Source organism: Haematobia irritans, chromosome 1 (genome assembly GCF_050003625.1).
Source record: "Haematobia irritans isolate KBUSLIRL chromosome 1, ASM5000362v1, whole genome shotgun sequence".
NCBI classification, from domain to species: domain Eukaryota; kingdom Metazoa; phylum Arthropoda; class Insecta; order Diptera; family Muscidae; genus Haematobia; species Haematobia irritans.
In genome coordinates, this window is record NC_134397.1 from 132,365,563 (window position 1) to 132,382,158 (window position 16,596).

The 16,596-nt window shown below is 32.8% G+C and overlaps 4 long non-coding RNA genes across 4 annotated transcripts; 2 read left to right on the forward strand and 2 right to left on the reverse strand.

Moving 5' to 3' along the window:
* Positions 1–214: 214 nt before the first annotated feature.
* Positions 215–843, reverse strand: LOC142242017 (uncharacterized). The gene is made up of 3 exons (XR_012723917.1): positions 574–843; positions 411–516; positions 215–345 (listed from the first exon to the last, which is right to left on the reverse strand). It is a non-coding gene; the product is annotated as an uncharacterized LOC142242017 (long non-coding RNA).
* A 571-nt stretch (positions 844–1,414) lies between these two features.
* Positions 1,415–1,910, forward strand: LOC142242023 (uncharacterized). The gene is made up of 2 exons (XR_012723920.1): positions 1,415–1,640; positions 1,697–1,910. It is a non-coding gene; the product is annotated as an uncharacterized LOC142242023 (long non-coding RNA).
* A 3,522-nt stretch (positions 1,911–5,432) lies between these two features.
* LOC142221823 (uncharacterized) lies at positions 5,433–12,142 on the reverse strand. The gene is made up of 4 exons (XR_012718208.1): positions 12,012–12,142; positions 11,592–11,896; positions 10,937–11,525; positions 5,433–5,651 (listed from the first exon to the last, which is right to left on the reverse strand). It is a non-coding gene; the product is annotated as an uncharacterized LOC142221823 (long non-coding RNA).
* A 3,239-nt stretch (positions 12,143–15,381) lies between these two features.
* On the forward strand, positions 15,382–15,804 carry LOC142242030 (uncharacterized). Its single transcript, XR_012723924.1, has 2 exons — positions 15,382–15,550; positions 15,662–15,804. It is a non-coding gene; the product is annotated as an uncharacterized LOC142242030 (long non-coding RNA).
* The last annotated feature ends 792 nt before the right edge of the window (positions 15,805–16,596 follow it).

A 16,596-nucleotide genomic window follows, 5' to 3' on the forward strand; every position in this document is an offset into this window, starting at 1 on the left:
TAATTCGATTTCCTTCCTTTTGGTGTCATAAAACAGCATTAAAATTTATTAACATGCGGGCAATTTGAAATTAGGAACGTACTGGACCGCGTGTTAGAATTGATTTCCAGCAGAAGGAATTCACAAAATATCCATTTTAAACTGATAATAGCATATGAATTAAACTGACGATGTGATGCACATTTTCATCCAGAAGTTGTTGATTTCAACAATTTGTTTTTAACAATTTTAATTGGTTGCACTTGTAATGTTTCTGGAAACTTTTTCTTGTCGATAAGCCACTCATTTTTCATTGGTCAGCTTCTTAATGTTTGCAAGAATATAGCATCCAAAGATTTTAGTTTTCTGCAAAGAGATTTAAATTTAGTGACTTCTCTAAAGTGTTGATTTAATTTTTCATATTGACGTACCAATTATTATAAACTATTTGAAGCAGTTCCAGTTAATTGTCCACCATTTTTTCATCGGTCAGCTTTTTATTGTTTTCAAGAACGTGGAATCCATAATTTTAGTTTTCTACAAAGAGATATACATTTAGTGACTTCCTTAAAGTTTTATTTCATTTTTTCTTACCTATTTTTATAAACTATTTGGTTATTTGTCTTTTTCCATTTTTTTAATTTCTTGCAATTGACCACGAACTTCGTTGCACAAATAAGTATTGAAAACCACATGGTTTTTTCGTTGAATTTTAGGGTAGTGTTTTGTCAAAGTTTTCTCATATTATCTTCAACACCTTTTCAAAGATTTCGTCAACATTTTGGCAAATTGGAAGTAATTCGCAAACAATTTGAAGATGTATTGAAGATGAGCTATTTTAAGTCAAGTTGAATTTATGTTGAAAATTATATTTACCCACAAACTGAAAAGTTGTTGCATTTGAAAAACGCTCATCCTGTGTTTATTGGGTATAGTTGACAATGCTACTACTTATACCTTAGCATTGAAAAATCTAACAGAATGTAACTCCATCAAAACATAAACAAATAAAAGCTATTACTTAGTCACCTAGTCGGCTCGTAGTGGGCAACCAGTGCTTACGACTTCCACTTACTGCGTAAGGGGTCTGTAATTAGGAATAAAAAGTCAACGTTTCTAAGCAACATTGGTTTTTGTTCCATTCTCCAAGCGCCAGATTCAGGGGAGCCATGTGCCAGATTCAGATAATATTTCTTATATGACTTTCTATTTGTATATTTATTGACTAATATAATCTTTTATTTCAGATGCTGTCAAGACGGAAGGATACACAGAAAAAGACTATATAGCGGGCATAGGAAGCCGGTCAAAAACGTCAAGGATCGTCATTTCCGCAAAGTTTGTGTGAAAAAAAAAAAACAACAATTTAATGAATAAATATATACCAGTTATTATAACAGTATTAACTAGTATTAACTAGCAGTATTTCCCTGCCAGCATTTCAAAGTTCCATTTCATCCTCATCGTTACCACAGACTCGTAAATGTCACTTCAACCATCATGAAAAGGTACATCAAAAAGTACATGAAAGTATTTTGCCATCCCTACTACGATTTTATTTTTTGTGAAACGCCAAGCGCAACCAGCTTGTTATATTTTAATTAAATAAAAACGAAAATAAAGTTCTGAAAACATAGATTATACGCTTAAAATTGCGAAAGGTATATTGGTGAACAATTTTTGATTTTCCAAATGGAATAAAGTGATTGTTTTTCAGATATTTTACAGACATGCTGCTTCCATCAAATAAAAACACTAGTTGATAGACGCTGCAACATGTAACTCGCTACTTGTAACTCAACATCATCATTAATGCCAAAAATTATTTAAAATGTAATGTGATAGTGGTATAAATGTTATATTTTTAAGAATTTGTAAATGTTTACACAAATTAATAAATATCTAAACAAACGTGTTTTACTCGACCACAATGATTCTTTTACAACTATCTTAAAATGCACTTTTTCTGATTGTTTGGAGGGTCCCTTATTGGCGTCGTTCTAAATTGATCTATAAAGGCACCTAATAATTGCACTCATGCGAAACCTTTTTGTAGTAACTTTTGCGTGGTACAACTTCTCAATAGTGACGGCGCTTTTCCGACGAGTTTTTGATATCGTATACGATTGTTTTCGACGTGGTGGAGATTCTCAGAAGTGTCGTCAAATTCCAAAAATGTTGGCAGGGTTATTACTTAGTTATCTATGGGCTAGTGCCCTGAGATGGACACAATGTTAGTAAAAAATATCGGAAATATTTAAATATAAAGCAAATTTTACGCAACTTCGCAAAAGTGCATTTATGATTTATAGGGCGATAGATATGTATTAGAAATTGTGACATCTGCCCATTTTCGAACGTTTAATTTGCTATTCATTCTGTGTTCTCGCTACATTTTTTATTGCCAGTTAACGACAAATGTGTATTTTTCCATTGAACGATAAATCGCATGGTGTCGGGCTGTTCAATGTCAGCTGTTGTGTGACGGCGATAACATGTTAAGCCTCCGGACTACCGAAAGGTGAGCTTTGGAAGGGGGAGCTTGGGCCAATTCATACATGTGTCATTCATAAAACGTGCTTTTGAGTAGCGACATCTTATATTAACAAATAGTGTCTGCAAAAAGTTCAAATTGAGTCTCCACATTTTTTATATGGAAAAGTCTTTTGAATTTTTTTTTTTGATATAATATAAAGGTAAATATAAAATAGTTATTTATTAAATAATTTAGGAAATAAATTAACTATATTTTTGACATTCCACGGGAAATGTAGCAGACGTAAATGTGTAGAGATCGTATGGGAAATTGTTACATGAATTAAACCAATGGTGATACTAAAATGATTTGTAATAATTAACTAATTTTGTGTATATTTGACTATTGACAGAAGATGTGGTATAAATAACACAGATAAGTTTACAAAATCGATTAATAGTCTACGTTTTTTTTGTACATTATTAAGTGTTGATGGATATTGCATCAAATTGGTTAAATACATGTGGCAAATCGTTTGGGGCATCTCCCCAAATATATTTTCTATGGGATTTCAAAAATTACAAGGAGTGAAATCCGATAAAAATTATATAGAATTTTAGAGAAAATATAGTTTCACTACGATCTCAGCATTTAAGGGTTGTATTTTCATAACTTTGCCTGTAGTTTCAACTTAGGTTGATAATTCGTTTATTTTATTCGAATAGGACAAATGAATAGAAAACCACGCCATCTTCACACCAGCATGTACCCCACGTGTTGAAGTGACGACAACACGTGGAGGCAGATTTCAGAATTAGATGGCTGGCAAGTCGCTCGAAAGCTCCACTGGTAAATTGAGCTTGGAAATAACAGAAGCTTTTTTGATACATGCAGGTTTTGTGATAAATGCTGTTAAATTGTATGAAAGAAAAATAAGGTAAAGAAAACTAACATATTTTAAGGCTGAACAAAAAAAAAAAAATCAAACAACTTTAGTCCTGTGTCCTATTGTTCCATTAACTTCGTAGTGCTCTCATATATGGAAATTCTTGGAGACAGACGCGGCCATAATTGTTTCCATATATTGAAAGCACTACAACATATTTGTTGTCTGTGCTGTTAAAAAAAAGTACTTACCACTTAATAATCGTATATTTTAAAAATCACAACTGAGATACCAAAAAAAGAATAACTAAAACTATATACTAAAATTAAAACTACTATATACATGAAGGATATACTGAAATTCTAAACAAAAAAAGGAAAGATTTACTAAACTACTATTCTATTTTAAATTACTTTAAAATATTTTTTTTTTATATATGAGTCATGCAAAAAAAATATGTATACAATTTGTCAAATAAAACATTTGGTTAAAATATACAACTATACATGAAATTTACAAAATCAAAAACAAAAAAATATAGATATAGATATAAAATATGTTATAAGATTAATATTTTTTTTGTCTAATTAAAAAAAAAATATATATATATATATATAAAAAAATCTCAATGTAAAATTGTCTAAAATTGTGTATAATAAATATGATTCTTTTAGGCCTGAATTAAAAATATTAAAACAATAATCGATCATTGAATACTCTATTGAACAAAACACATAAAATTATTTGTTGCTATTTAAAAAAAAAAAAATAATTTAACACAATTAATAAACCAATTTAAAATCCATAATTTTCATTCTAATTTGTTTATAAATATGATTTTTGGCAAATTTAATAAAGTCATCTTTATAACAGAATTCTTTTTAAAGTAAATCTCAAAAATAAATAGTCAACAAAATAATAAAAACGATAAATAGTAACAATAAATATATATCCATTCATATATTTAAACAAAAATTTTAAACAATTACATTAATATTAATAATGTAAAATGTTTGAATATTGTTAAATTATATGAAAAACTATTCAAAAATAAACTAATATTATTTATGTAATTAAAAATAAAAGATGTTATAATTATTAATTTGTTTATATTTCATTATAAATACTTATACTGATTTAATAAAAATTGTATTAATGTGAAAAGTAGAGAAATCAACATGTGTTTAGTATAAATACTAAAAGGCTGAAAATGTAACAGTGGGTTAGAGATAGACTAATTCATGTTTGGGGTATTTTCATAAATATGGCATGGAAAATACCAAGGATGACTGTGAAGTCATACGGGGTGGGCAGCCATTCGAGACAATATCACCTTGGTCTCAGTCGTTGGCCGAAATTTAAACAGACGATTGAATTTAAAAAAATATCGTAACGGTCAAAAGGGAAAAAGGCATCCAATCCCGATTCATTTACATATCATTATTTTGTTGTTTTCATTTAGAGTGGCAGTTATATTTTTGAATTTTGAATTTATATGGTACTAAAAGTAATTTGTATGTCCTCAGCGGAAGAAGAACCTGCCCGTCCGGCGAGCTAAGCCGCAGCCTATGACAATAGTACCATTTCCGCAAATACACATAGAGGCATTACAAATTTGGCGCCCGGCAACATGGAGCTGATTTGATGTCTTGACATCTGAGATATTATGTTTTGCTTTCATGTATGTATGCACATCAGGTATCCCAGCTCTGTCAATCAATTTTGGCAACCATCAAAATCATCCATCTCAGAATGTAGAATATCAATAACCAAACGCACTATATGAGAACATATCTTCGGAACGGTATCCCGGAAGGTACGCTGCTAGTACCATGCTGTGTCGTAACGATTCCCAAGTATTTTCGAATATTGAGCGAATCAAAAAAAAAAAAAAGTTTTTAATCATATTTGAATATTATAAGAAATCATAATTTGTTTGAGCTACATAGCTTTATATTTATTCGTTTCTATAAATATTCAATATGGACTAAGAATTTGTTGAACAATTTTAATTATTCCACCCATATATTTAGAACCTTTTACATCTTTTGAAGTAAAAACCTCGCCATTTAAAAAGAAAGAAACACCTCGTTTTTAAATTCGACTGAATTTACTTTATGTTTTTTTTATTGAAACAGGAAAGATAATATTAATTACAATTTGTTTGCTTATAAATAAAAATTTCTAATAATAGTTAGAAAGACTTAATTGCTATGGGCATGCGATAGAATTGTATTAAATTTCGGCCTACCAATCTATCTCAACCAAGAACTGCTTACAGAATTCAGCCAGTAATAATCTGAAACGAAACTAACAAAATTTATTAATAATTTTGCAATTAAACTTGATAAAACAACTAAAACACTATCATCTATATATACTAAATATTATATACAAAAAAAAAACTAATTTACTAATACTACATGTTATATGTTTTTCCATTATTTCACACCATATATAAATAACAACAATCAAATTTCTATACTTTGTTTTACGTCTTTTCATCTAAACGAATATCCATATCAAAATATTTATTTGCTTAATAACATTTATTCAAAACTCTGCTATATACATAAAAATTCTATTCATTTGAATTATTACCAATCGAATTAGTTTTATCAAGGGCATAATACAAAAAAAATTTTGAAAATTCATCATGAATACCAATAGAGCACCATCTCGATCATCAAATCGTATTGCGGCTAGAAATAATCGTTTAGCTCAGGGATTAAATAATATCGCGCCCACAAACTTGAATTCGACAAATAATATCACGGCTAGAAACACTAGTTTAGCTCAGGAATTGGCACACTTGACGGACCATGTTAACAACTACTCTACGAGTAATACTCAGAATTCAAATTCGAATTCAATATCTGACTTGAACAGGACTGTCATTTCGCAAAACGGTATAAATCCTCTTATGTCGTTGAGACTTCCCCGAGAACTTGGGCCACGAACTACTTCTTCCCCAGAGACATCTAACCATATTTCTACCCCTGAATACAACAGCATTGCTGCACAAGAAATAAGAAGAGAGTTCTCGAGAATGTCTAGACAGGAACAAAGGCTTCCTACGGTGAACGAACGAGCAGATCAAGAGGCCACGGATAATGACGTCGGAGCTAATTTGCGCAATTATGTAGATGCATCAGTTGGAGCTGTTCAGGCGCAAATAATGAGATCTATCGAACAAAGTTTAGCGGTGATGATTCCACAAGCTATACGAAATTCATTAGATTCTCATTTAAATAGCACGATTGCGGATAATTCCAATAATAGAATGGACAATGGCAATGGATCTTTCATACAACAACCTCATTTAAATAACCATTCAAATCAACGGATCAATACTAGCCAAAATCAACCACCATCACAGCTATTTCTACCAAACCACCATCAACAACCTTATCAACAAATACCTAACCAACGACAATCACAGGCTAATTTACACCATCAGGGACCAACACAATACGTCAATCAAAATCTAGCCTTGGGATATAAACCAATGACTCCATTACAGCTACAAAAGTGGGGTATAAAATTTGATGGGTCGTCGAAATCAGTTAGTGTAGAGGATTTCGTTTTTAGGGCTGAATCCCTTAGAATGGATTATAATTGTCCATGGGATATTTTTGTCAAGGGATTTCACCATTTATTGACGGGTCGAGCATATGACTGGATCTGGGAATTTCGCCAACAAAATCCTTTTTGCCACTGGGACCATTTAAAGTACCATTTGGTCAAAAAGTTTCGAAATTTTGAAAGCGATTTCGAGATTCAGAGACGTATAATGGATAGGCGTCAGTTGCCATCCGAAACTGCCGATACATTTATCTCGGAAATAATAAAGTTGAAAAACCAAATGCGCATTCAAATCCAGGAATATGAAATTGTCAGGATTATAAAAGACAATTTGAAAGAAGGTCTCGTTCAGCTAATTTACCCCAAGAATATCGAAACTATAGATGAGCTCTTAGAGGAGTGTAAAAGAGCTGAAAGAAGCATTGCTAAAAGGATTTCTTATCGCCAACAGCAACAACAAAATAATTTCAAACGTATACACGAAGTGGACTACAATGATATTGAACAACAGGAATATTTTCAAGAAGTTGAAGAAATTCAACGAGCAACAGCTTCAACAAGACAGCTTGTCTGCTGGAACTGTAAAACAGCAGGCCATACTTTCATAGACTGCCCGATGGAGCAAAGAAACATTTTTTGTTTCAAATGTGGGTTCGATGGAGTCACATCACCCAAATGCCCCAAATGCGCGGGAAACTTCAAAAGGAACATGCAGGCGACTGGGACAACATGTTCGCAACAAGGTCAAACCCAGTAAGAGACGCTGCTGTACAAACTGCAAATCTACAAGAACCTTCCATAAACATTACACCCAAAATTTTGGATAGAACAGAACAAGAAAACGATTACAGAAATTTGAAAACTATTGTACCATATGAGGAGAGATTAGAAAACTACAATGAAATCCGTAAGAGAATTTTCAAGAATTTCATCCCTCACAGCAAAAAGATAATTAAAGCCAGGACAAATCATGCCAAACGAAAACGAGAAAGGAAAGAGATCGCATCCACACATCTTGCCACGGACAATGACATTAGACCCTACCTGAATGTAAAATTAAATGGTGTTGAATACAGAGGACTAATGGACAGTGGTGCATCCATATGTTGTCTGGGAAAGGATTGTATAGAGAACGTAAAAAAGATGAATGTACCTGTTCTAAATTTCAAATCATTTATTCAAACTGCAAGTGGTGATAATCGTCAGATAATAGGGAAAGTGAAATTGACTATCGAATGTGGAGATATGAAACGGGACGAAATATTTTATTTGGTTCCGAGTTTGAAACAGACTCTAATACTTGGTTATAACATATGGAGTGAACTTGGTATCAGGATCAAGATGGGAAATGTATCTGTGGATGAAATCGAGAAAATGCAAAACTTTCATTTCGATGCTATACTAAATTTGGATTAGGCAAAACTAATCTCGAAAAGCACAGCATTGATGTTGGTAATTCACCGCCGAGGAAAATGAGGTATTTTCCTGTCAGTCCGGCTGTTCAAAAACTCATGTATAATGAACTGGACAGAATGTTGGAACTTGACGTGATTGAGGTGGCTCAAAACGCGGACTGGAATAACCGTGTTACATTGGTAATAAAACCCAATAAAAATCGGTTATGTCTTGATGCTAGGGAGCTAAATAAGGTAACGCGAAAAGACGCTTATCCGTTACCGAATATTGACGGATTGCTTGCAAGACTAGGTGACACACACTACATTTCAGCCATAGATCTAAAGGACGCATTTTGGCAAATTCCCCTGGAGGAATCTAGCCGGCCATTGACTGCATTCACAGTCCAAGGAAGGCCACATTATCAATTCAAAGTAATGCCCTTCGGACTGTGTAATGCAGCCCAACGAATGTGTCGACTGATGGACAAGGTGATTCCTTCAGAGTTAAAGGACCGGGTATTTGTGTACCTTGATGATTTATTGGTTGTATCATCTAATTTTGACACGCATATCGATATTCTCAATATTGTGGGCAATAGGTTAACAGCGGCTGGACTGACCATTAACATGGAAAAGTCTAAGTTCTGTTACAAGGAATTAAAGTATCTGGGATATATAGTAGGAGCAGGAAAACTGAAGCCTGATCCGAGCAAGATAGAGGCGATAGTGAATATAAGGCCGCCTAGAAATCAAAAGGATGTCCGAAAATTTCTTGGTACAGTCGGATGGTACCGTCGGTTTATCCACGACTTTTCTTCCTTGTCAGCACCTCTCACGGATACGTTAAAGAAATCTCCAAAATTCAATTTGACCCCTGAAGCTTTAAAATCCTTTGAGCAATTAAAACTACGTTTAGTGTCAAGTCCTTTATTAACGAGCCCAGATTTCACTAAGCCATTTTTTGTGCAATGTGATGCTTCTAATGTTGGAATTGGGGCTGTTCTTTTTCAAAAAGATGAAGAAGATGGCGAACACCCAATAGAATATTTTTCAAAGAAGCTGAACAATGCACAAAAAAAATTACTCAACAACTGAGAAAGAATGCCTAGCTGTGTTATTGGCCATTGAACGATTCAGGCAATACATTGAACTCATGGAGTTCACTGTTATTACCGATCATTCTAGCCTGCAATGGTTAATGCGGCAACACGACCTAAACGGTAGACTTGCTCAATGGAGTTTAAAACTCCAAGGATATAAATTCACGATTGAACACCGAAAAGGTTCAAAGAATATTGTGCCAGACATGTTGTCCAGGCTGAATATGGATGAGATTGTTCATCACCATAGAGGTATATTGAATTTCAACTCGAATGAATTTAAAGACCAGAAGTATTTAACACTCATAGACACCATTGAACAGAATAAGGATCGATTACCTGACTTGAGAGTTACTGATGGGATTATTTATAAAAGGGTAAAATTCAACAACGACAATGTAGACAACGAAAACGAATGCTGGAAGATATGGTTACCGGACAAATTGACAAAGGAAACAATTAGAAAGGCACACGAGGATAATACATCGCATGGAGGAATTGCGAAAACATTACATAATATCAGACAATTCTTTTATTGGCCGTCCATGGCAATTCATACCAGTGATTATGTGAGACAATGCGATACATGCAAGGAAATTAAAAATCCTAAACAAGTCCTGAGACCACCAATGGGGAATGAAGTGAAGACACAGAGACCTTTTCAGAAAATATATATTGACTTTCTTGGTCCTTACCCAAGAACAAAATCAGGAAAGGCTTTTATCTTCATTGTCTTAGATCATAAAACTAAATTCGTTTTATTGAAATCGATGCCTAAGGCAACAGTTAATTTGGTTAATAAATTCATTCTCGAAGAAGTTTTTCATAAATTTGGAGTGCCGGAGATAATACACTCCGACAACGGCAAACAGTTTGTTTCAGAATCGTTTCAGGATTTACTAAAATTATTTGGCGTTAGACATGTTCGCACGCCAATACATGCACCACAGGCTAACGCGAGTGAAAGAGTAAACCAAACCATATTGAGTACTATAAGAAGTTACCTGAAGGATGATCAAACCCGATGGGATGAAAAACTCTCGAAAATTGAATGCACATTAAGAAAATTGAATTCGATAACAGAAGGCGAAACGCTTATTCTACCTAAGTCTGACCAGATGCAGCTCATACATAAACGCTTGAAGGAAAAGATGCACGAGGCTTATGAGAGAAATGTCAAATATTATAATCGTAGAAGTCGCAATGTGGTATATAAACCAGGTCAAGAGGTATTCAGAAAAAACTTTGTGCAAAGCAATTTTGCAAAAGGCATTAATGCAAAACTATGCAAACAGTGGCTGAAATGCCGAGTGCGAAAGGCAATTGGAAATAGCCAATACGAAATTGAAAATTTGAAAGGCGACCTAATCGGCATTATACATGCACAACACTTACGACAATAAAAGCATTGCCCTGGACAATTTACTACATGATTCTAGTTAAACCACGTACAACTACTTAATTCTAGTTAAACTACTTATTTCTACTTTAAACTATATCGTCGAGATCTCACCATATTGTAATGTTTGCTGCAGCTTAAATTGTAACATTGTTGTTAAATATTACGTTCGCACGTATTATCATTAAATTTCCTATCATCGTATGCGATCTTCCATTTTTGACGGCAATCAAGAACCTATAAAAAAGAAAGAAAGACTTTAGTATTGTAGATATAAAGGAAAACCTGTAAGAAAAAAAAAAGAAACAAAATTAGTAACTATAGAAACAAACTATTTCACATTGAACTTATCTTTAACATCAACAGTTATCCGATAGGATTTTGCTCAAAATGAGTGCAATTTGTAAATGTCCACATTTTAAGGTATTCAGGATTTGATTTTTTATTCGCCACCTCTATACATGAATTTGCCATCATCACCGGCGTGCATACATTTTACGCCAATGAACGAACTCGAAAAGGCAAAAGTCATTGTTCCTAATGATTCAATTACACTGCCATAGAGTTCATTCATAAATGCAGTGTTTTGTAAAATGGATACTTTTGTCCACGCAATCACACATCATAAAACGGATAGCCTGTATATTATTCCAATTGAATCCCTTTTTGTCCATAAATTTGTTTGTGTCATATACAATTTGACCTGTAAAAATAAGAAAGATATTTATTTCGTAAACATGTTTGTAATCACAAACACACATTCATTTACCTGTTCAAATTCTTTTCCAATTTTTCACCCAATTAAATATTGTACAATGTTTTTTTTGTACCTGTACATGGACAATGTTTGTAATGCTGCTTTTCCAAAATTTGAAAAACATTTTCATCATGTCATCGCAGGTATATACAGCTGCATAACACAATTTTTATGACACATTCCATAATCATTACATTTACACAGGCACCGGTGAACCAAAATGTTGTTGGCTGATTATGCATTTGCCAGAAATGGATATGCAAACACTTCATTGCAGCGTTTCCCTTTTGACCATAAATTTGCCAGCTTGTGCGATTCTATTTGCAATTTGTGTTGGATAAAACCTCGGTGTACCATATATGAAAATGACGAAAGAAAAATGAATGAGATAATCAGATCTGTATGAATATTATGGGAATCCAATGTTTTTACCTGTGGCTAGTCTTTTATATACATGCAAATTTGTGGCGATGTTTGCTTACAGGAGCCATTTATATTCATCATCACAAAATAGTTAGCAGCACGGGGATACGTAGTTATTTCGGCGAACGTTTACCATCAACTTCAAATGGTTTTTATTTTGTATTCACGAATAATTGAAGGCAAATATTTAAATTACAAATTTCTTAACAGAGAGAAGTGGTCTCGGTGTTATGTTTGTTTACATTTTGTTTTTGTGCATATGCCAACATTTGGGTACTACACAAAAAGGAACGTACAACGCGTACAGCTGACAGAGTTGTCGTGTCATAAATTATTGGCCATATTTTCTTATTTTATTTTATTTTCCCAGCTCTTTTCAGCTACACAGGCTTCGTGAAAAGAGTTGGCTTTGTGACATCTGCCCATTTTCGAACGTTTAATTTGCTATTCATTCTGTGTTCTCGCTACATTTTTTATTGCCAGTTAACGACAAATGTGTATTTTTCCATTGAACGATAAATCGCATGGTGTCGGGCTGTTCAATGTCAGCTGTTGTGTGACGGCGATAACATGTTAAGCCTCCGGACTACCGAAAGGTGAGCTTTGGAAGGGGGAGCTTGGGCCAATTCATACATGTGTCATTCATAAAACGTGCTTTTGAGTAGCGACATCTTATATTAACAAATAGTGTCTGCAAAAAGTTCAAATTGAGTCTCCACATTTTTTATATGGAAAAGTCTTTTGAATTTTTTTTTTTGATATAATATAAAGGTAAATATAAAATAGTTATTTATTAAATAATTTAGGAAATAAATTAACTATATTTTTGACATTCCACGGGAAATGTAGCAGACGTAAATGTGTAGAGATCGTATGGGAAATTGTTACATGAATTAAACCAATGGTGATACTAAAATGATTTGTAATAATTAACTAATTTTGTGTATATTTGACTATTGACAGAAGATGTGGTATAAATAACACAGATAAGTTTACAAAATCGATTAATAGTCTACGTTTTTTTTGTACATTATTAAGTGTTGATGGATATTGCATCAAATTGGTTAAATACATGTGGCAAATCGTTTGGGGCATCTCCCCAAATATATTTTCTATGGGATTTCAAAAATTACAAGGAGTGAAATCCGATAAAAATTATATAGAATTTTAGAGAAAATATAGTTTCACTACGATCTCAGCATTTAAGGGTTGTATTTTCATAACTTTGCCTGTAGTTTCAACTTAGGTTGATAATTCGTTTATTTTATTCGAATAGGACAAATGAATAGAAAACCACGCCATCTTCACACCAGCATGTACCCCACGTGTTGAAGTGACGACAACACGTGGAGGCAGATTTCAGAATTAGATGGCTGGCAAGTCGCTCGAAAGCTCCACTGGTAAATTGAGCTTGGAAATAACAGAAGCTTTTTTGATACATGCAGGTTTTGTGATAAATGCTGTTAAATTGTATGAAAGAAAAATAAGGTAAAGAAAACTAACATATTTTAAGGCTGAACAAAAAAAAAAAATCAAACAACTTTAGTCCTGTGTCCTATTGTTCCATTAACTTCGTAGTGCTCTCATATATGGAAATTCTTGGAGACAGACGCGGCCATAATTGTTTCCATATATTGAAAGCACTACAACATATTTGTTGTCTGTGCTGTTAAAAAAAAGTACTTACCACTTAATAATCGTATATTTTAAAAATCACAACTGAGATACCAAAAAAAGAATAACTAAAACTATATACTAAAATTAAAACTACTATATACATGAAGGATATACTGAAATTCTAAACAAAAAAAGGAAAGATTTACTAAACTACTATTCTATTTTAAATTACTTTAAAATATTTTTTTTTTATATATGAGTCATGCAAAAAAAATATGTATACAATTTGTCAAATAAAACATTTGGTTAAAATATACAACTATACATGAAATTTACAAAATCAAAAACAAAAAAATATAGATATAGATATAAAATATGTTATAAGATTAATATTTTTTTTGTCTAATTAAAAAAAAAATATATATATATATATATAAAAAAATCTCAATGTAAAATTGTCTAAAATTGTGTATAATAAATATGATTCTTTTAGGCCTGAATTAAAAATATTAAAACAATAATCGATCATTGAATACTCTATTGAACAAAACACATAAAATTATTTGTTGCTATTTAAAAAAAAAAAAATAATTTAACACAATTAATAAACCAATTTAAAATCCATAATTTTCATTCTAATTTGTTTATAAATATGATTTTTGGCAAATTTAATAAAGTCATCTTTATAACAGAATTCTTTTTAAAGTAAATCTCAAAAATAAATAGTCAACAAAATAATAAAAACGATAAATAGTAACAATAAATATATATCCATTCATATATTTAAACAAAAATTTTAAACAATTACATTAATATTAATAATGTAAAATGTTTGAATATTGTTAAATTATATGAAAAACTATTCAAAAATAAACTAATATTATTTATGTAATTAAAAATAAAAGATGTTATAATTATTAATTTGTTTATATTTCATTATAAATACTTATACTGATTTAATAAAAATTGTATTAATGTGAAAAGTAGAGAAATCAACATGTGTTTAGTATAAATACTAAAAGGCTGAAAATGTAACAGTGGGTTAGAGATAGACTAATTCATGTTTGGGGTATTTTCATAAATATGGCATGGAAAATACCAAGGATGACTGTGAAGTCATACGGGGTGGGCAGCCATTCGAGACAATATCACCTTGGTCTCAGTCGTTGGCCGAAATTTAAACAGACGATTGAATTTAAAAAAATATCGTAACGGTCAAAAGGGAAAAAGGCATCCAATCCCGATTCATTTACATATCATTATTTTGTTGTTTTCATTTAGAGTGGCAGTTATATTTTTGAATTTTGAATTTATATGGTACTAAAAGTAATTTGTATGTCCTCAGCGGAAGAAGAACCTGCCCGTCCGGCGAGCTAAGCCGCAGCCTATGACAATAGTACCATTTCCGCAAATACACATAGAGGCATTACAAAATATAGGCAATTTGTACAAGTTTTCGACTTAGCAGTGGCGGTTTTACAAGGAATATGTGGATATTTTCCCAATCGGACAAACATTTATATGAGAGCATTACAGAGAAGTATTTATTATTGTCATTCTATGTTAGTTATTATAACTCGTCGCAATGAAATGCAACGTTTAATGACACTACTGGTAATGCAAATTGTAATGATATGTGGTTACCTAGTTTTTGCTGGGAATTGATATCACGGTTTTCGTGATTGGAGCAATTTCAATTGACAATTATGTAATCAATTGATTTTCTTGATTAAAGACAAAATCTGGTTTCCTAGCGCAGGCCACCACTTTTAGAGAAGTTTTTACAAGGCTGGTAGTTTGTAACAACTAATTGGATAAACATTATATAGACTATTTATTTTAACCGAATTTTAAAATAAAAGTAACTTAATAGAGATGAAAGGTGGCCTGGCTGCTATTCTTCACCAACAAGCTTGTTTTTTTGTGTTAAGGTGAGTATTAAATAACTCGGTAAAAGCAGAATAACTTTTCTTTGGCAAATTTTATTATAACTGTAAGAAGAATGATATAAAACAATTGAAATATTTTATTTTACTTTACAGAAAAGTAACCGTGAAAAATGACAATTTTAGCGCGATAATGCGACCTTAATACCTGCCACAATTCAATAGGATCTAAATATATAAACAGTTACAATTTCAAGGGCCGATGTTGATTTTGAATAAAACACAAACTATTTAGGAAATTATTGTAATTTTATTTTATTATGATATATTGGTATTACTCAATTATGTATGGAACAAAATATCGGCCAAATGAGCGCCGCGACCTCGGTGGCACACCTTCATCCGATGGTCCAAATTTTCGATGACGCTGAGGCATAATGGAGGTTCTATGCCGTTAATGTGCCGAATTATCTCATCCTTTAGCTCTTGAATTGTTGCTGGCTTATCGACGTACACCTTTTCTTTCAAATAACACCAAAGAAAAAAGTCCAACGGTGTCAAATCACATGATCTTTGCGGCCAATTGACATCGCCATTACGTGAGATAACACGGCCTTTGAATTTGTTGCGCAAAAGAGCCATTGTTTCATTAGCTGTGTGACAAGTGGCACCGTCCTGCTGAAACCACATATCGTCCACATCCATATCTTCCAATTCGGGCCATAAAAAGTTAGTTATCATCTCACGATAGCGAACACCATTCACAGTAACTGCCTGACCGGCCTCAATTTGGAAAAAATACGGCCCGATGATGCCGCCAGCCCATAAACCGCACCAAAGAGTCACTCTTTGTGGGTGCATAGGTTTTTCGACAATCACTCTTGGATTCTCATTGCCAGCGGACTTTTGAGTCTTTCCACGCTTCGGAGACGGTTACCGGTCGCTGTCCGCTCTGCCGACTGTCGATTGGACTCAGGAGTGTAGTGATGGAGCCATGTTTCATCCATTGTTACATATCGACGGAAAACCCAGGTGTATTACGAGTTAACAGCTGCAAACACCACTCAGAATCATCAACACGTTGTTGTTTT